Consider the following 21,289-nt stretch of genomic DNA (forward strand, 5'->3'; position numbering starts at 1 on the left):
GAGCCCCAGGCAGTCGCCGCAGCTCCTTTGTTGGTTCTCCTGCTTGGCAGAGTCCTGCTATGGCCTGACTGAAATGTGTCAGTGGCAGCAGTTGCTGCCATCCCCCAGCACAGCTCTGCCACTCTCAAGCCACCGAGGGCATCCTGCACGAAATGCTTCCTGACAGAGGGGCCCCAGCCACACAGAGAGATCAAGTGGCAGGGTGCACAGGGGTGAGAGGATTTGCTTAAAGGGGGAAACCAAATCCATCCATCAGCATCTCTTCCTTATTGAACTGGTAACTGCAGAAATGTCAGAGAGAAGCAGGCTTTCAGGAAGCCTACCTTCCCCTGGCAGTGATGTGCTTTTATTGTGCAGACTTGAAGTGATCTAGTGTAAACTTATGCTGAGCCCGACAGCCTAGTGTCATTGTGCTACTGGCCAAGCAAAGATTGTGTAATCTATGGCTTTGAAGAGGAAGACATAAAGGTGATGTAGACTCATAGACTAGGCATCATACATCCGTGTGACCATGCAGAACAGGCTTTCCAGTTTCTAAGCCCTCCAGCTGCACTAGAGAGTGTAAGAAAAAGCTTTGTGCTTTGTTTTTCACAGCCTCAACAATATCCAATTCAGGGAGATTTGGTCTGGGAAGGAGAGAGGAGGAGGAATGAAGAACATCTTAGTCATGTCCTATTTTTTGCCCATCCAGGGTATCTGTCTCGGTCTTCTTCCTGGCATCCTTGCTGGGAAAAATAAAAAGCTTAAATTTGGGACACAGGAGAGTCAGGAGAAATTCCCAGACACTCAGAGAAATGAGAACAGCATTAACTAAAATTATGATACAGGATAAGTCAGTCCTACCACATTGTAGACTCCCTGTTTTGTGCCTTTGATAGTTTCTTTATTCATGTATTCATTCCCCCATTAAATCACTCAATAGATTATTGCTGAGCATCTATTGTAGGTAGAATCAGAGTCTAGAATAGTGAGTGAGAAACAATCATGGTGCTGTCTTCCTAGAAGCTCTCTTATAAACAAATAAGCAAGCAAAATACAGATTGCAGGAAGTGCTAAGGAGAGGTAAATTGGCTTCTATGGTAATTGGAGACAACAGGGGAAAGTGATACTGCTTGGCATTGGGAGGATGGAGAAGGCTCCTGTGAGGACAATAAGGGACTGAAAGAAGACAATAAGCAACCACGGGAAGGGGGAGGGAAAGGGGAAGAACATTCCAGGGTCCTGGACATTGCATCTTTTTGAGACGTCCAGGGACTCAGTGCTTCTCCTGCTGGTCCTCCTCCCATCCTCATCCAAGACCTCAGGTATCCAACTTGGTCTCCATTACTTTATAACTATGTTACCTTGAGCAAGTTTCTTCACCCCTCTCGTGCTCTTTCTTTGTCTGAAAAATGGGGATTATAGAAGCTATAGGCCACATATTGATGATTATTTTAATATAAAAAATTTAAAAATTCTAGCACAGTGCCTGGCACTTTGGAGGTGCTTGACAAAGCTTAGTTCCCGTTCTCATGCCTCTCACTAAATTTCCTTCATTACACCTTTTTCAGATGCCTAACTAAATTATAAGTGGCAACTCTTCCTAGAGATAGTAGCATGTTAGGAGGGGCCAAATGGTGCAGCATCAGTCCCTGTATGGGGAAGGTTGTGGTTGGGGATGGGGTGGTAACGGAGGAGTTTCTTGGGCTCTTGGATCAAGGCTTGTTGACAGCTGCCTACAATTTCTATTAAGCCCTGGAAGCTGAAAATCCTGGTTTTCAGCCCTGTAATTCTCAGTCTTTGGGGTAGGTATGGTCAAGGTGGCCCATGCTTGCTTGAGAAAAGGGTGATGTTGAAGAAGAGTTATTATAAATGAATACACACAAGCACGTGTATATACACAATAGGTAAAATGGAAACATCCCAAAAGTTAAGTGCAGTTAGCTTAACCATTTCCACGTATCACTCTGCCCCTCCTAAAAGTGTTCACACTGTGTCCCATTGCTGTACTCAGCTGGCTGTCAACCAAGGTGTTAGCTGATGACAGATTCTTACTGATGGTTTCCCCTGTAAGGTTTTACACCTGTCATGAAACTTGTTCAAAACTCACTTTGCACACCTTATTTAAATGTTATCGTGTGAAAGAATCTCTCCTGGGATAAATAGGGATTTGTAGCAGGAAGCCCAGCAGAAAGGAGGCAGCCTGTGAGCACAAGCTGTCCTAAGAGGTGGAAAATGGGGATAATTGACTCTTTCTTAAAAAGAAGGTGGACAGTTTCTTTATTCTAATTCAAGATTCTTGGGTGTGAGATTGCATTGCCTCCCTCCAGAGATGCAGTTATCTGCCATTCTCACCTCTCTTCTTTCGAGATAGTGAAGAAATGGGTGTAAGTGACGCATGTGGATTTTTTAGTGAAATTCTGACAGCAGCTGAGATTGACTTCTTTCTTAACATTGAGATTTGTTTTCGTAGACTTCACCACTCGGAGTGCTGTTGGAAATTCAATGACCTTCCCAAGACCGCCACAGATGCTTGTGGAGTTTTCATTTCTACAAGTCTCCTGGCTCCATATTTCTAACTTTTGGGTATTTCCTGATTCTTGCCTAGTTTCTCTGTGATTATTCCCTTATTTTCTTCTATTATCCATCCAAATGTTGACCACAAACCCTTTTTTATTCTATTTTCATCCCTCTAATCCGCTCAAAAGAGACAATTTGTGGTAAGGATTTTACTGGTCCCCTGTATTAGAAGGAGACATATTTGAAATCTCAATATTTAATATTATTCTTCCTGAAGATCCCCTCAGTCATTTCCACTAACATGGGCTTCAGCTTCCCTCTTGATCCCATGAGCCAATCTGAATACTCTACATGCACGTATCAGCGATTTCTGCTGTGCTTATGTAATTCCTCTTTCAATTCAGAACACCTTTGAGTGGACAACAGTCATAAACCAGAACTGTCCCAGGGAAATTGAGATGTACTGTCACTCAAATAGCACAAACATAGCTAAGCAACCAGCTTAACATCTGATTTTTGCTGTTACTTCTCCTTACTTTTTACTGATGTGCTATAGCTGTGATTCAGTTTCAGTTCTATTCTTAACTCTAAGCTCTGTCTTCTGTTAATATTATTTTATTTATATTATTGTCTTTTTTATTATTTATATTATTTATATTTATATTATTTATATTATTTATATTATTGTCTTTTTCAGGACCCTCTGACACTCAACTCTTGACCCCTCTCAAAGACCTTGACTTGTACTGCTGATATCCTCAATTCAGCCTCCCTTTAGAGTACTAGCCAACCTCTAGTATAACCACAAGGCCTAACATCTAGCCCCAGGCTAGGGATAGTAAGGAAGAGGGTAAGGACTGAGGAGGTATACCATGTAAAGTTGGCCTTTGCTGAGATTCACGTTTTCGAAATGCAAGCACTTCAAACAGCATGTTCCTTTTTCCTCTTGTTAGCTCAACCTTTTCAATGAACAAAAAAGAGCTGCACAGACTTTCTGACTGGTTTTATAATGAGATCATTATCCTAGCTTGATCATGTTATAGAAGCCACTTTCCAGACCATAAACTGCAATGTAGAACTGAAGGTCTTGAAAGAACACACCTGAACAGTGGTCAGCCTCCTGATGATTGACTCTAGTCTTCTCACCTCTTTGGCAGCAGGTTCTGTGAGGTGACTGTTACAGGAAAAGCTTGCAATCTGTAAGCTCAGCTATTTGGTCCATTTCTAGAGATGTGAAAAAAGAAAACAACAACAAACGTTTGAGTTATTTTTTCCCCCAAACAGGGACTCTACGGTAATTTCATTATTGATAATTGCAAAGGAAAAAGCACTCAAATGAAAGAAATTAATGTCCAATTTGCCTTTCAGTGGCCCGAAGCTTTTCTAATAGCCATTGCCATCGAATCAAAGGATGATTTTTAAAGAGAAAAAAATGCCTTGATTAAATTCATTCTTCCCTCACTACAGTATGTGCATTCTTCCATTTTCTGGATGTTACCAAATTTGCAAGGTACATTTTTTTAAAAATCTCTTTATTTTTTGCTAATTATAAAGCTACATTCTTATTATAGGCAGTAGCATGTAGTGGTTAATAGCTCAGGTAATGAAGCCAAACCAGCTGGATTCACATATCTGCTGTACCATCTACTAGCTTATCAAGCTTCCTAACCTCTCTGTGCCCCATTTTTTTAAACTATAAAATGAGATTGATAATAGTACTTACCTCCTCCCGTTATTATGGAAACTAAATTAGTTAACACGTGTCATGATCTTAGAATAATGCATGATAAGAGTTCAGTATATGTTTGCTACAAATACAATTGGAGGAAACTGAAAATAGAAAGACAGATAAAGCTGAAAAACACATAAATGAACAAATTACCTGTCAACCTAGAGCTCCACACATTTGATATTTGGGATGTTTTCATTGTGAGAATTGTGTATTTGTAGGTTTTTGTGTATATTCATGTGTGCATTTCTGTATCTGTATCATACTGTAAATGTGGCTGTGTATCTTTTTTCTTTAAATATTGCCGTTGAACATTTTGCATGCAATTAGAATTATTTTTATACTTTTGGGGGGCTGCATACAATTCTAAAATAAGAAGTTTTTGGAAAATTACTTATTCTGTGGCATTTAGTTCCTAAAATAATTAAGTAAGGCACTAAGCCTTATGCTGAGATAATAAAGAGATGCAGAAATTTTATAGAGTAACTCTTTTTTGATGTTTATGTGTACCCTGAAGAATCCAGAAGTTATACTTGTTTGTTTCCTCTGGTGCTTAGCAAGGGTAGTATGCAAGGTTTATATCTGGGAGTTTAGGCCAGGATGGTTGAGGCAGTGGGGAGGAGAGAAAGACACAGTGAGGGAAGGTGAATGTAATATACATCTCATAATAGTGTTATAAGGATAAAATTAAATAAGACTGGGCATGTAATGTGCTTAGCAGAAAGAGTGTTTAATAAACTTTAATTAGTATTGTTGTTATTAATACTTTTTACTTATTACTTTACAAAGTATATTTTAAGTGCTTTCAAATTAATAGGCAGAAATACATTTGAACATTTGGGTTTACCTCATTCTGAATCAGTTAGCTTTCTTAATAAGAGAGAGAGGGAGAGCATCAAGGAATGAAATTTCCTGATAATTACATTTCCTCACATTAATAAATATTTGAATCACTCTCATTTTGTGTCCACCACTTGGAGATGTGAGAGGGAAGGAGATTGGCCATAGGAGGCCATCCAAAGGGAAGAGCAGACTCTGAGTCCCGGGGTGAGCTGTGCTTGGGTAACCAGCTCTGGCCCTGATGGGCAAAGCTTCATTTCCCTTGTCTCTCTTTTCTATTGTTCATTTAAGTGCCACCCTGGCTTTCTCATCTAACTCCCTATTAAGTTCTCTCCTCATGGTTGGGTAAGAATGGACCAGAAATGGATTTGCTAACTATTCAATTACCCACATTATCTTGCTCTGTTGCTGTCAAACGAAGCTGAACTAGCTCAGTTCTCAGACAGTGTGTACCAAGATAGCAAGTCCTGTTTTACATAGCTCTCTAGGACTTTCATGATTGCCATCTATATGAAAAATCCATCACACAGCACATCGCCTGTATTGAATGTGAATGCTACACTGACCTTGTTTTCCTAATTTGTAGTGTACCCCATGTGCCTGAGGGATAGAGGTGAGTCCAGAAAAGGCTAAATCACAGAATTATTTGCAGTATGCCTTATCTTCGAGTGAAGTGTATGTAAAATACAGTTTTAACTTCATACTCACTTGAGACAAAGGAGGAAAAAACCCTCAGTCTCTTTTTTTCTTCCCTTTCTTTATTTGTTCCCACATCTTCTTTCTTGTAACAAATATATGTGGTGTTATGCGTGGTACTCAAACGGGAGAGGAAGAAGAGAAAGGAGGGAGACATGGAGAGATGGAGGAAGGAGGATGGGAGGGAGGAAGGGAAGAAAGATCTTATTTTGATCCTTCCTGGAGAGAATTGTGGTGACGGGAATGAAGCGTCTTAGTTTGAGGCACAGAGAGAATGTTTTGCAGGCTGACCATTACGACAAAACATCTTAAACTATTACTCAAAGGGTATTATCTTCCAGATTGTGCCTACCTTGGTGACAGAACAAGACTACTGTCTCTATTAGATGCCATCACTGGACTTTCTATGCTGTTTGTGGTCATTATCAGAGAAAAATGCTGCCTATCTCTGATCCAGTTCAACTCTTCAGCTGTTAAAGCTATAAAATTAAAGCCTGTGGGGACTTCATGAAAAATACAAAACAAAAAATATAGCATATTATTTTCCCCAAAGGTGTACATGACTACTTACTTATATGCTACAGCGAATGAATACACACATGCACACACACATGCATGCAAACATCTCCTTACACTCAGGAAATTCAGTAGGAAAAACCATTGCTGCCAAGTGTCCACTTGTTGGTCAGCAAAGGTGCAGTGACAGACACAAAAGAAGAGCTGTTCTAAGTAAGAGTAAAGAGGAAACCAACAGAGAGATGTGATAAAATTGGGGGCTGGCCATATTCCAACAAAAAAATCATCCCAGAAATGTGCTCTTTTATGTAGTCCCTCAGTGCTATTGATTTGGTTCATGTCACATAGAACATACTTCTGGTAATGCTGCCAGGATCCCTCCCACTCAACGTCTGCCCCTTCTTACTACAGACCAGGGGATCTCAAGAGGAAGAGGATAGGGTAGGAGGGGTTTTTCAAAATATGCATGTCTGCTTCTAAACTAAAGGTATAAATTGCTGAACTCATCACCATAGTAAATTATTCATCATCTTATTTTCAAATTAAAAAGCTTTCTTTCCTTTTTCCCATATGTGCAGATGTGAATAGCTTTGTGTTACAATACATGAGTTTTAGTTGTAAAAACATTCTTTAAGAAATGATTTCTTAGCTGATTTGATAATTATGTTATATGGACCATAAATAAAAAGCCTGGCTTTAAATATTGAGTTTTAAAATGCAAATGATCTTTTACTTTAATCTAATTACTTATTTAATAGTTTTATTTCAGATTTTAGGTAATTGACAAGGTATTGGTGTAATTATCTATTTATTTAGTTACAGTTCATTTCCAAGGTGTCATTCCTGAGGAAAATGTGTCAAATAACAACTGGCAGAGAAAGTGTGATACATCTATCTATTCATTTTTCTACCTATCACATATGTTTGTACACACACACACACACACACACACACGTACATGGGGAGAGAGAGAGAGAAAGGAGACAGATTCTCAACATTGTTACTAACCAGATGCAACTAAAAAGACCAAAGTAGTCTTTTCCATTCAGCTCCTATATCTAATTACAACATGTTCATCTTCAAATTATGAGGTTATATGTTTTAGTTTTACCCAATGATGTCTTGTTTTGGAGTCCTGTCTTTTCTCTGCTGCTGGTGCATCTTATTCTCAGTGATCATTTAACTGACATTTCCAGGGCGCGTGCTGGATGCAGGGGTCCTGATCTCTGTGCCTATGGCCCTGCCCTTGAGAAGCACTCAGTCTCCGGGGAGAAGAAGACAAAGTAAGCAGGTGCTTACTGTGCACTGTGATGTTATAAGCAAAAGAGGCCAAGAAACTCATATTGTTTGAATGCTTTCTTCTAGGTCAGCTTCTTTGCACAAGAGATGCTCAATTTAATGGTCACTGTGGCCTCGGGTGGTGGACATTATTATTTTTACTTTCCTGATGTGAAAACTAAGCCTCAAAGAATTTCTGTGTTTCAGTGAGTACGCAACAAGAAACTTAACAGCTAGCACATTCAAATTAGCATAATTTAAATAAAGTTTAAGAAAGGGATGACCAGCTCGGTGTGGTGGCTCACACCTGTAATCCCAGCAATTTGGGAAGTTGAGATGGGAGGATCCTTGAGCCCAGGAGTTTGAGATCAGTCTAGGCACCATAGAGAGACGCTGTCTCTAGAATAGTTTTTAAAAAAATCCAATCATGGTGGCACACACCTGCAGTTCTAGCTACTTGGGAGGATGAGGCAAGAAGGTCCCTGGAACCCAGGAGGTCAAGGTTGCAGTGAGCCGAGATTGCCCCACTGCAATCCAGCCTGTACAACCGAGCAAGACCGTATCTAAAAAAAAAAAAAACAAAACAAAACAAAAGAAAGTTAAGAAAAAAAAATAAGGGATAGCTTTTCAAGTGTGAGTGTTTTGGTGAACCACAAGAGTCAAAGCAGTAAGTAACTTGGGGCTAGGAAGAGAATAGCTATCACTACTCCTAGGCCTGAAGAGACAGAGGAAGGGAAAGGCTACTGGTAGCCAGGAGAGAGTAACACAGAGAAGGTCACTTTAAGAGCAATGATATTTCTTTGAAGATCAGAGAGAGCCCAACCAACCCCACAGTGAGGAAACCAGAGGAATATACACCCTGCCTTTCCACATCTCCCTCCCTCTAGTCTCCTGCCAGTATCTGCCACGGGATGAAGCTGATCTATATCTAGAGAGAAAAAGAACCCATTGATTTTGTAGTACAAGCCCTTGTCTTAACAGGGTGAAGAAGGGAGAGAGTGGATATAGGGGAACAAATGTAAAACACATGGGACATTTTGATATTTCAGAAGGCCATAAAGCAGTTTAAGAATGAAATAATTAGTCCCAGATGTATTCCCTAACTTTCTAGCTTACCCTAAGCTTAAGCAGCAAATGGATAGGTCTGCTCCTATTGGATCCCAGCAGCTGCAGTTTCACTACATTAACTGGGGTTGTATACTGTTGTTTGTTTCTAGTTTTTCTTTTAGGCCACCTCCATGTTGCCTCTTCACTTCTGCTCATCATTTCATAACTGCTCATTCATTTACCTTCTATAAATATCCAGTTTAGGTAGGCAGAATTGCCGTGACCTATCTATTTGCTCAAATATGTTTACCAAGTGAATAGATATGCATTTCCAGACTCTTTGGAAGCTCACTTTATTTCTCTTTGTTCCTTTCTTGACATCGAGGAGTACAGCTTCCAGATGGCTATAAGATGTTGTGGCAGCCCATTTGACTCATGCTATTGACATCAGTAATAAAATACTAACATATAAGCTGATAGAGCCCTATACTCTTGTCAGGATCTGCACATTGATTATAGCATTCATTTCTAACAACTACTTTGCATGCTAAGCAAGCCATATGCACCTCCTACTGCTTTATATTAGTCAAAATCAAAGTCTTTATGAAAATTGATAACCATTCAATGCAATTTAGCAATCATCTATAAAGCAACTACTATGTGCCAGGCTCAATTCTAGCCATAACACTCGGGATACATCAGTGAGGAAAAAATACAGACAAAGTTCTGTTCTTGTTAAGTGAGGGAAAATAGAAAAGAAGCAATAACCAGAAAATGCAAGGAAATTATAAAGTATGGTTCAGTGAGACAAGTGCTGTATAATAAGAACAACAGAAAAATGGAACTGCATAAGGGAAAAATGGCAGTGGAGAAAGATAAAGTATAACATTTTGAACGAATTGCTTAGGGAAGGTTCTATGGGAAAGTGACATTTGAGCAAAGATCAGAAAGAGATGAGACTGTGAGCCCTATAGCTATCTGGGGGAAGATGATTCCAAGCAAAGAGAATAGGTGGGAGCATGCCTGGTTCATTCATGGAATGCCAAGGAGTACAGTGTGACTGGAAGATATATAGTGAGGGAGGGAAGTCGGAGCTAAAGATAAAGAAGGTAGGAGACCTAGAGGTAATGGGCAATAATATAAGCTCTTCAGGCCATGGGAAGAACTAGAATGGTAGAGCTAGATGTATTCATGCTTTTACCTTAAGTAATATGACAGTCAATGGTGGGTTTTGACCAGAGATGGTTCTGATTTAACTTATATTTCTAGTAAGTATCCTCATCATTTTGTTGAAAAAAGACTCTGGCAGGCTGGGCACGGTGGCTCACACCTGTAATCCCAGCACTTTGGGAGGCCGAGGCGGGCAGATCATGAGGTCAGGAGATCAAGACCATCCTGGCTAACACAATGAAGCCCCGTCTCTACTAAAAATACAAAAAATTAGCTGGATATGGTGGCGGGTGCCTGTAGTCCCAGCTACTTGGGAGGCTGAGGCAGGAGAATGGTGTGAACCTGGGAGGCGGAGCTTGCAGAGATCACCCACTGCACTCCAGCCTGGGCAACAGAGCGAGACTCCGTCTCAAAAAAAAAAGACTGGCAGAACAAAAGTAGAAACTGGGAGATTTACATTAAATAATAAATTATAAGTTAGAAAAAGAGCAATTTTAAAAGTGCAAGAGGACCGATGTATTGGCTCACACCTATAATCTCAGCAATTTGGGAGACTGAGACAGGAGGATCACTTGAGGCCAGAAGTTCAAGACCAGCCTGGGCAATATAACAAAATCCAATTTCTACAAAAAGTAAAATAATTAGCTGGGTGTGGTCATGTGCACCTGTAGTACCAGCTACTGAAGAGGCTGAGGCTGGAGGATTGCTTGAGTCAAGGACTTCAAGTCTGCAACAAGCTATGTTTGCACTAACTGCACTGATGCCTGGGCAACAGAGTGAGACCCTGTCTCTTTAAAAAAAAAAAAAGAGTGGAAAAAAAAGAATCCATAAAGTTGTCTTTTAAAACACCAATCTAATTATTTTATCCCTTGCTTGAATATCATGCATGGCTTCCTTTATCTCTCAGTCTCATTCATTTACTTATTTTTTAAATGTTTACTAAATTGCCACCATGTGACAGACACTGTTCTAGATGCTGAGAATAAACAGCGGATAAAACACATCATCCCTGCACTCAATAAGCTTATGTTATAGCAAGGAGGACAATGCAAAAGTATTCAGGTCCCTTTGCCACATAATGCCACGTTCTATCTTCATTCTTTATGTGCAGTCTTATTATACCACTTGACATACTCAAAACATGCCAAACCTCTTTGAAACTAGGTGAATTTGGTCATATTCTCCTTACTGAAATAACCTTGTATCACCCCCATCCTCCTCCACCAAAGAATATTACATCAATTATTATGTCATCTCATTCTCCCTAAACTCTCTGAATAATATATTTATATTGCTGGAATAGCTCTTGTATCATCTTGATGTGAGCTATAAAAGGGAGTATCTCCATTATGAACTTGGGAGACTCTGAAAGGCAAGGCTTCTTTACTCAGCCTCTATATAGCTCCAGAATTTAGTTCAGGGCATGGGACACAGTAGCTGAAATCCCGTTTATAATGGTGGCAGGGTGAAGTGTTAAGGAAGTTAAAAAAAAAAAGAATTAAATGACTTAGGAATATGTTCAGGAAACAAGATGGGAACATGTCAAACCATTGGAGAGCAGAAGATGGTGTATACTCAAGGGCTGAAATGCTGCAGACTGTGGATCAATAGGGAGGAATTATTGTGTTCTGGAGGCTTTCAGGGAGGCTGTGGTGCTTTGGAATTATTTAGTTTCCTGGTACTCATCAAGGACAAGCCAGCCTTTGCATATGGTATGTCTGAAGCAACATTAAAGGCTCAAAATCTTTGTGTCCAGATCATGAGGAACTGCCATCACTCTGCAGAGGAAGAGGTTGGTTTCAAGTCTGAGTCTGCCTTGATGAGACAGTCTCCAGCATTCTTTGAAAGATGAGGTTCTGATCTTGAATTTTTTCTCTTTGTGGGCTGTCACTCTGGGTATGGACAGTGTTTTGTTTGGGTAGAAGAATTCAGCTGTTGACTAAGCGGAGGATTTCGCAGAGACAAGCCGGTGTGGTTTTCCTTGTTCACTGGGAAGCCTGGATGTTGAGTTAAGGCAGCAAAGCAACCGCTCACGCATTTTTACCAGTTTTGCTACACATTTCAAAATTATTTAGGTTGTCTATACAACTTTATGAATTCTCACTTAGTGATGAATTTAGTCAGTGACATTAAGTCCTTTCTTTTATGAGCCAACAGCATCAGGTAAGGTTAACACAATCAAATCTATTAGGCAACCACTGCTTTGTGATGTTAGTACTCAACATAGACAAGATGTAATGTTTTGAAAGCTGATAAGCTGATATTATCTTACATGGTAATGGTAGAGCTAGATGTATTCATGTAGTCTCTCTTTCTAACTATATTCTAGATCATCAATCTGTCTTTCGCTTTTTACATAATTACTGCTGCAAGTTATAATGGAAGGAAAGGAGATTTGTAGTTGAAATTTGTGGGTTTAGCACCACTCCTATCACAGAATAGCTCTGTGACTTTAATCAAAGCATGTGACCGCAGTTCCCTCCACTTCAAAATAGAAATGTTACTTATAACTATTTGACCTGTCCTCTGGGAGAAGCAAGTGAAATAATTAGTAGGAAAATACTGTATCAACTATAATACAATAAAAAATCCATTGGTTATTGTTATTACTCTTGCACTTTTTTCTTTGTGTTCATGAACTGTATTGTCTTGTGGTCAAACTCCACACTGCTGCTATGGTTATAGTGTAGGAAAAAAAATTAAAAAACCAAACATAAAAGCACAAATGGGACTGTTTCTATGGCTACTTCAGAAATATGGTTTGATGCAGAAGAAAAATAACGCACACATATGCACAGGTGCACACACAGGGTACTGAGACAATACTGCCTTTAGAGTCATCATCAATGGTAGAAGTTCATAGCCTTCTAACAGTCTTGAGTGATAAGTTTAAGAAGGAATCTCTTATGTTTCTTTAGGATTCTAATCAGTTATATGGGGATTGATAACAGCTGTGGGGATTTGGCTTCTGCTTGTTAGAGTTACTCCTGATCTTCAATTTCATTTAAATCAGTGAAGATTAGTTCAGTGGTCAAGGCCAGCAGAAGTAAAAATAGGTTTACTTTGTGTGTGAGTCAAATAATTGATTTGAGGTTTGTATTCTTCACACAACACAAGGCATCAGTCTTGTCCATCAATTCTGTGACCAGCAGACTCTTCAAATAATAAATACGATATTATCTAGCATGTATTTCATTTTTAATGTGGTTCACGCAGCATGCTAACACCATGCATGCATTATCTCTTAATTTTCTCATCAACATTTTAGGGTGTATACCGTTGTTCCTCAATTAGGTGGGGCTTTTGAAAAAGCTGGAGCTTAGAAAAGAAGGTAACTTATACAAGGTTGGTTCAAGTTTGCACATTGGTAAGTTAAACGAGCCTGAACTTTAGGAGTCTCTGCCTCCAGAACCTATACTTTTTTAACTACAATACCTTGTTGCTTCCCAACTTAAAGAGAGGTAACACAGTTTACCAACATAAGTATTCATTGAATACCTTGGTTTAGAAATACCTGCAATCAAGTTTCTCATCATCTATAACTGACTCAAATCATGACACCTGTATAGAGCCAGAGACAGAAACTATTTACTATTTTTATTATGTTTCTTATTCAAAGAATCCTTTGCTTCCCCCTTCTTCCTAGGGGATGGCACTGACGTTTTACAGGTATGATCATCTAGGCACTAAGTAAGATCCACTGAGATTTTGTTTCCATAATAAGGTATAGACCTTTGTAGGTAGTCTCAGATTGAATTGTACTCTTCAGAAGGATTGGGCTTAAAGGATGCATAGACAAGTATAAAGCAATCAAGTAAGCCAACAAAACAAAGGGCAATGGTTGGAGGTATTTGTGTTCATTATCTTTTAAACTTCATGAATGCTCCCATTCAATTCTATCATTCATTCATTTATTGTATATATTTTGAGCATCAATTTCTCTGTCTAGCATTCTCCCAAATCCAGCTCACATGGCATACAAGCAGACATGCAGGTCTTTGCCTCTTGGGGAGTTTGCATTCTAGTGTAGAAAGTGATCTATAGCAGTAAACCAAAGAAATGGTTGCAGCTGTGACAAGTGCTGCAACGAAAATGAAAACATAGCATTAGTTTCTTAGGGCTATCATTGCCAAGTGCCACAAACTAGGTGGGCTTAAAACAACAAAAATGTATTGTCTCACAGTTCTGGAGGGTACAAATTCAAAGTCAAGGTGCCATCAGAGCCATGTACTCTCTGACCACTCTAGTGAAGAATTCTTCCTTGTTTTCTTCTAGCTTCTGGCATTTGACGGCAGTCCTTGGCCAATTATCTTGGCTTGTAGATGTACTGCTTCAGTCTCATGACTGCCATCTCTTTACTTGTGTTCACTTGGTTTTCCTCTGTGCATGTCTGTCTTTGTGTACAGATTTCCACTTGTTATAAGGAGATCAGTCATTTTTGATTACAGCCTACCCTAATAAACAAATTTTAACTTGATTACTTCTATAAAAATTCTATTAGAGTAAGGCTAAATTTGGAGGCCCTGGGACTTAAGGCTTTAATACATCCTTTTGAGGGCACACATTTCAGCCTATAACACAGAGCATTATGAATCGAGAGTGATGGTGCCATTAAACGAGGTGACGCGGTCACGGATAGAAGGTGTCTCTGCCCCTTTACTTCAGAAACTGTTGCACCTAAGACTTGAATAACTAGGAGACCGATATATGTCAGTTGAAGGAAAGGGAGTTTCAAGCAGAAGGAACAATGACAGACAGCAAATGCCATGAAACAGAAACAAACTGGGGAGCATGGGAAGAATGGGAGGGTAAAAAGGGAGCATAAAAATTATAATCTTAAAAATAAGAATTTGGATTTATTTCATAAATCCACTTAGGAAGTGGAATAGGAAATGCTAGAGGGAGTTAATCAAGGGAATATAGTGATCTGATTGACTTTTCAAAAACCATTCTGGCTGTTCTGTGGGGACAGGATAGTGAAGGGAGAGGAATGGTGTGGGATTAGTCAGTGGCAATACTGCTAAAGTCATCCAGGAGAGTGATTTAGACTAGAATGGTAACAGTGTATGTCTTAGTCCATTTGTGCTACTATAACAAAATAACCTAAGACTGGGTGATTTATAAATAATAGAATGTTCTCACAGTTCTGGAGACTGAGAATTCCAAGATCAAGTTGTGTCTGGTGAGGACTATTCCTGATAGATGGCAATAGATGGTGCCATCTAGGTTTTCTCAAATGACAGAAGAGCAAAAAAATGAAGAAACATTATGTCCTCACATGGCTAAAAAGCAGAAGAAAGCAAACGGACTCCTTTCAGTCCTTTTTTTTTTTGGAGATAGAGTCTAACTCTGTTGCCCAGGCTGGAGTGCAGTGGTGCAATCTCAGCTTACGGCAACCTCCACCTCCTGAGTTCAAGCAATTCTCCCGCCTCAGCCTCCCAAGTAGCTTTTATAAAGCACTAATTTATTCATAAGAGGAATGATCATGTGGGGAAACAGATTTGCAGGCCAACGTTGTGCTGCATGGCGGTATGGAAAGATAATTTTGACAAAGTCTGGGTAAGGCCGCTGGTAACCTTGGCTGAATTATACTATAAGGAATAGCAACCTACTTCAGCTGATTAGATTAAATTAGATCGGTTGGAGGGGTCGGATTAAATTAGATTAAGCACAAGCTCCTTCTGCCGCATATAGTGTATGAATCAGCATAGGAGATTACCTGTTAGTTTCCTCTTTATTTCTAGGAGATCATTTCTATGCTTATAAAGACCCCCTTTTTTTTATGTGATATATGACATAAGAATATCAATAACACATGCAAATTTTTACTAATATTGGGTGTTGATTGGGTGCCAAGCACAATGTAAACCATTTTAATACATTGCCTCATTTAATTAGTATATCTAGCAAACAACCCTGCTCTATCTACAGGGGTCTCTAGATGGTTCCAGTTATTGCTACGGTTTTTGTTCATAAATTTTTGCCTCCCTTTCCACATTCTAATATCTTAATCTTGTAAAGCCAAGTTCAATGCTGAAGCGTGATTTTATTTTATGCATTCAGTAAAAGATAACCACATGCAGAAAGAACAAATATCAAGACTGTAGAAATAAGTTTCTTACCAAGTTTGATTGTTAAAATCATTATGAAACTACCAAACAGTAAAAAATTCCTAAAGCAATCCTTGAAATATGTTTTTTTATGAGTTTTTAATTTTTTTCAACTTTTTAGCTTGTATAATGGTCTGTTCTTTTTAATATAAGGTATTGTTAAGTTTCTTAACTGAAAAGTCTAATTCAGCCTTTTCCAAAATTGGCTTTAGGAAGCCCAATTTCCCTCACTGTAAATGCTCTGGATAAAGGGAGCCTTGATCTACTTTCTCGCTACATATTATATGCCTTCCCATCTTAAAAACTGGTAGAATTTATTAGCATGTAAAAGGCTCTGAGAAGTACTACTTCAACGTGTAGTCTCCCAAAAGTTTGTAATCACAGGCATTCTCTTTGGATTATATCTAATGCATTGTAAAGAGAAATATTCTCACTTTATTTCTTGCTCATGTGTTGGAAGGATGAGGTAAGCCTGAGATTTCTAAAGGCAGAAGTGTCAATTCACAGGTAAACTCTCACCTGATGAAGTTAGAATGTCTCTTTTCTCCTACCTTGGATTCCTAACGTTTTGGCTACAAAAAGATTTTTCAATCCTTGGATTACTCAAGATTTGAGCAAGACATTAGCATTCTTTTTGTTGTACCCTAGAGATATTTGTGAATATTTTCCATTCTCCATCTCACTCTCTTTTATTATCTTTTTCTTCCCTCTCTGGTTATTTCTAGTTTTTTTTTTTTTTTTTCCTCTGTTTCTCTCTTAATGTAGCGTCACTGTGAGGCACATGACCCTTCATTCACTGTACAGTGAGTATCTTACTTTCACCAAAGATGTAATTTGGAGGCCTTGATTTAAAATAGGCACTGCAGATGTTTTCACTGAGTGAGCCCTTTATAGGACCTCCTTGGATGCACAAGGTTCTCTGCCTTTTTGTTTACCACGGGAGCATAGTTAGCATCCAAGTTAATGTGCGACTCTGACTACACTAGAACAAAGCAGGGAGTGGGTGATGAGTCATTAGGTAAAATGCTTTTATGTTCTTTTAACCATTCATATGTGTGTATTGGGTTATAGAAAAATATACACAAATATTCATATGCAGAATCCCACTCACATGCACACTCCCTGTTTGTAACATTCTAGTACTATTATCACCCACAGTTAAAATAGAACTCTGTGTTTTAATAACATCACAAATTTGTGCTTTATCTGGGACCACTATATATTATTGTAAAGCCAAGCTAGTACTACCATTGTTTCCTTTACTCAAAAGAAGTTAAACCTGCCTCATAACTAAAAGCCTAGCTTTATCTTGTGTTTGCAAAAGGAAGAGCAATTGAAAACTTCCCAAATGAGCATTCTAGTAATACAACAGTAATTAATGCTAGGGGTTGGCTTCAGACCAAATGACCTACCCTTATACATAATTAGTGCTAATAAGAAATTGTGTAAATTGTGAATTGTAAAAGTGATGTTGCATTTTCTATCTCTCTTTTTTTAAGTGGGATACTAGACTTGGTTACGAGGGTTATGGAGTAAGATCTAGAATAGATCATAGCTTACAACCCTTCACAATGAAAATGGAAATGAAATCCCAACTGACAAGCATGTGCCTTGTCTTCCCAACAATAAACATAGCATTTTGAGCAGGCATTATGAAATCAAAATATTATATTGCAAATCCGTGCATATATATAGTTGTACTATACTCATATCTATATACCTACTAAAATATAAAATGTGTTATGGTGAAAACTTGCTAAGTAATTAAATAAATTTGTCTCAAGTTATCTTGATACCCTGAGATTGACTCACTCTTTACCCCAAAAATATTTATACCTCAAAAATTTCACATGCTATAAGAATTGAACCCCTGGGCTGAGTTTTAAAATAATATATACACATGTATGAGTGCCTTGCATCCCTCCCTGGTCCAGAATTTCACCCTGATAGAATAATGTTGAAATTATTTTCCATAGAAAGAATTGTCCACACTGTGACTGGCAAATGAACTAGTTAACAGGATCCACGAACTCCTTCAGAATACTAGGGTCCTATTTAAAGCTTACCATATCCCAGAAAAATAAGTCTCAATAATATATATTCTTAGAACCTCATATACATGCATGTATGTATATGAATGTATATGTCAATGAGAGTGCATACTCATTCATTTTTAAAGCAATCATGAGTTAAAATGCTCCGTTGCAAAGCTCTTTTATAAAACTCAAGGGTTCTTCAAAAAATAAATGAATCCAGGAGCTGGTTTTTTGAAAGGATCAACAAAATTGATAGACCGCTAGCAAGATTAATAAAGAAAAAAAGAGAGAAGAATCAAATAGATGCAATAAAAAATGATAAAGGGGATATCACCACCGATCCCACAGAAATACAAACTACCATCAGAGAATATTACAAACACCTCTATGCAAATAAGCTAGAAAATCTGGAAGAAATGGATAAATTCCTCAACACATACACCCTCCCAAGACTAAACCAGGAAGAAGTCGAATCTCTGAATAGACCAATAACAGGAGCTGAAATTGTGGCAATAATCAATAGCTTACCAACCAAAAAAAGTCCAGGACCAGATGGGTTCACAGCCGAATTCTACCAGAGGTACAAGGAGGAGCTGGTACCATTCCTTCTGAAACTATTCCAATCAATAGAAAAAGAGGGAATCCTCCCTAACTCATTTTATGAGGCCAGCATCATCCTGATACCAAAGCCTGGCAGAGACACAACCAAAAAAGAGAATTTTAGACCAATATCCTTGATGAACATTGATGCAAAAATCCTCAATAAAATACTGGCAAACAGAATCCAGCAGCACATCAAAAAGCTTATCCACCACGATCAAGTGGGCTTCATCCCTGGGATGCAAGGCTGGTTCAATATACGCAAATCAATAAATGTAATCCAGCATATAAACAGAACGAAAGACAAAAACCACATGATTATCTCAATAGATGCAGAAAAGGCCTTTGACAAAATTCAACAACCCTTCATGCTAAAAACTCTCAATAAATTAGGAATTGATGGGACGTATCTCAAAATAATAAGAGCTATTTATGACAAACCCACAGCCAATATCATACTGAATGGGCAAAAACTGGAAGCATTCCCTTTGAAAACTGGCACAAGACAGGGATGCCCTCTCTCACCACTTCTATTCAACATAGTGTTGGAAGTTCTGGCCAGGGCAATTAGGCAGGAGAAGGAAATCAAGGGTATTCAATTAGGAAAAGAGGAAGTCAAATTGTCCCTGTTTGCAGATGACATGATAGTATATCTAGAAAACCCCATCGTCTCAGCCCAAAATCTCCTTAAGCTGATAAGCAACTTCAGCAAAGTCTCAGGATACAAAATCAATGTGCAAAAATCACAAGCATTCTTATACATCAATAACAGACAAACAGAGAGCCAAATCATGAGTGAACTCCCATTCACAATTGCTTCAAAGAGAATAAAATACCTAGGAATCCAACTTACAAGGGATGTGAAAGACCTCTTCAAGGAGAACTACAAACCACTGCTCAAGGAAATAAAAGAGGATACAAACAAATGGAAGAACATTCCATGCTCATGGGTAGGAAGAATCAATATCATGAAAATGGCCATCCTTCCCAAGGTAATTTACAGATTCAATGCCATCCCCATCAAGCTACCAATGACTTTCTTCACAGAATTGGAAAAAACTACTCTAAAGTTCATATGGAACCAAAAAAGAGCCCGCATCGCCAAGTCAATCCTAAGCCAAAAGAACAAAGCTGGAGGCATCACACTACCTGACTTCAAACTATACTACAAGGCTACAGTAACTAAAACAGCATGGTACTGGTACCAAAACAGAGATATAGATCAATGGAACAGAACAGAGCCGTCAGAAATAATGCCACATATCTACAAGTATCTGATCTTTGACAAACCTGACAAAAACAAGAAATGGGGAAAGGATTCCCTATTTAATAAATGGTGCTGGGAAAACTGGCTAGCCATATGTAGAAAGCTGAAACTGGATCCCTTCCTTACACCTTATACAAAAATCAATTCAAGATGGATTAAAGACTTAAATGTTAGACCTAAAACCATAAAAACCCTAGAAGAAAACCTAGGCATTACCATTCAGGACATAGGCATGGGCAAGGACTTCATGTCTAAAACACCAAAAGCAATGGCAACAAAAGCCAAAATTGACAAATGGGATCTAATTAAACTCAAGAGCTTCTGCACAGCAAAAGAAACTACCATCAGAGTGAACAGGCAACCTACAAAATGGGAGAAAATTTTTGCAACCTACTCATCTGACAAAGGGCTAATATCCAGAATCTACAATGAACTCCAACAAATTTACAAGAAAAAAACAAACAACCCCATCAAAAAGTGGGCGAAGGACATGAACAGACACTTCTCAAAAGAAGACATTTATGCAGCCAAAAAACACATGAAAAAATGCTCACCATCACTGGCCATCAGAGAAATGCAAATCAAAACCACAATGAGATACCATCTCACACCAGTTAGAATGGCAATCATTAAAAAGTCAGGAAACAACAGGTGCTGGAGAGGATGTGGAGAAATAGGAACACTTTTACACTGTTGGTGGGACTGTAAACTAGTTCAACCCTTGTGGAAGTCAGTGTGGCGATTCCTCAGGGATCTAGAACTACAAATTCCATTTGACCCAGCCATCCCATTACTGGGTATATACCCAAAGGACTATAAATCATGCTGCTATAAAGACACATGCACACGTATGTTTATTGCCGCATTATTCACAATAGCAAAGACTTGGAACCAACCCAAATGTCCAACAATGATAGACTGGATTAAGAAAATGTGGCACATATACACCATGGAATACTATGCAGCCATAAAAAATGATGAGTTCACGTCCTTTGTAGGGACATGGATGAAATTGGAAATCATCATTCTCAGTAAACTATCGCAAGAACAAAAAACCAAACACCGCATATTCTCACTCATAGGTGGGAATTGAACAATGAGAACACATGGACACAGGAAGGGGAACATCACACTCTGGGGACTGTTGTGGGGTGGGGGGAGGGGGGAGGGATAGCATTGGGAGATATACCTAATGCGAGATGACGAGTTGGTGGGAGCAGCGCACCAGCATGGCACATGTATACATATGTAACTTACCTGCACATTGCGCACATGTACCATAAAACCTAAAGTATAATAATAATAATAATAATAAAAGAAAAAAAAAAAAAAAAAAAAAAAAAAAAAAAAAAAAAAAAAAAAAAAAAATAAAACTCAAGGGTTAGAATTGCTTATGCAATAATTAAAAGAAAAAAAAAAGAAACTAAAGTAAAGACTGAGACATGGGGTGACTCTAGTCTATTCCCTTATAAGAGGAAACATGAAGGCAATGGCTCTTCAT

The 21,289-nt window shown here is 38.6% G+C and overlaps 1 protein-coding gene across 4 annotated transcripts in view; it reads left to right on the top strand.

Annotated features, from left to right (window-relative positions):
• Nucleotides 1-21,289, top strand: part of LRRC4C (leucine rich repeat containing 4C) — a 187,934-nt gene that overhangs the window by 106,284 nt on the left and 60,361 nt on the right. The window contains exon 1 of one of the 4 annotated variants that reach the window (XM_063670977.1): nucleotides 194-212. The exons of the other annotated variants lie outside the window; for them this stretch is intronic. The gene's annotated coding sequence lies outside the window, so the exon portion shown is untranslated. Of the gene's footprint in view, nucleotides 1-193; nucleotides 213-21,289 lie in introns of those variants that run through there. 4 annotated transcript variants of the gene reach the window in all.

The sequence above is a fragment of the Pongo pygmaeus genome, chromosome 9 (genome assembly GCF_028885625.2).
Source record: "Pongo pygmaeus isolate AG05252 chromosome 9, NHGRI_mPonPyg2-v2.0_pri, whole genome shotgun sequence".
NCBI lineage: Eukaryota > Metazoa > Chordata > Mammalia > Primates > Hominidae > Pongo > Pongo pygmaeus.